General features: G+C 38.9%; 1 protein-coding gene across 1 annotated transcript in view; it reads right to left on the bottom strand.

Moving 5' to 3' along the window:
- The window catches only part of DNAH5 (dynein axonemal heavy chain 5), a 436,545-nt gene that overhangs the window by 104,094 nt on the left and 331,762 nt on the right, over window positions 1-689 (bottom strand). The gene's annotated exons all lie outside the window — the stretch shown is intronic.

Genomic DNA, 689 nt, shown 5'->3' with positions numbered 1-689 from the left:
TAGATAGATAGATAGATAGATAGATAGATAGATAGATAGATAGATAGTGTATCACTTGAAGGAATAACAAGGAATGTGTTCCTTCAAGTCTTGTTTTAGAGCTGATGCTATGTAACATTCTTATCACTATGGTGTTATTAGAATAATAAGTATAAATTATATTTTGCTTTCTTCTGGAGGGTGATCACCTAATACATTCCTTATTCATAGTACTTTCTCCACAGTTCATTTCGAAGTTAGCTCTCCTAAGTTTTGTCTTAGTTATATTTTCCTTCTATTGTCTCCCTTAATACATATATAATATGCCCTCTCTTCCAAGATAGGCTCATTTCAACTCATTTAGAATATTTAGGGGGAATGGGTGGCCAGGTGGTGCAGTAACAATACCAGCCCCAGAGTCAGGAGACCCTGGATTGGTTCCGGCCTCAGATACTTAACACCCACACAAAATAACTGGCCATGTCACCTTGAGCAAGTTACTTAACCCCAATCACTTTTAAAAAAAGAAAGCAAGTCAAGCATATTTTTAGGGGCAGCTAGGTGGTGCAGTTAGTAAAGCGCCAGCCCCAGAGTCAGGAGGACCCAAGTTTGGTTCTGGCCTCAGACACTTAACACCCACACACACAAAAAAAAAAATACTAGCCATGTAACCTTGAGCAAGTTACTTAACCCCAACTGCCCTCCAAAAA

This window comes from Petaurus breviceps, unplaced genomic scaffold (genome assembly GCF_028583685.1).
Source record: "Petaurus breviceps papuanus isolate PSGF00001 unplaced genomic scaffold, PetGlider_PUasm1.0 47, whole genome shotgun sequence".
Classification (NCBI taxonomy): domain Eukaryota; kingdom Metazoa; phylum Chordata; class Mammalia; order Diprotodontia; family Petauridae; genus Petaurus; species Petaurus breviceps.
This window is presented reverse-complemented; position numbering and strand designations above follow the sequence as displayed.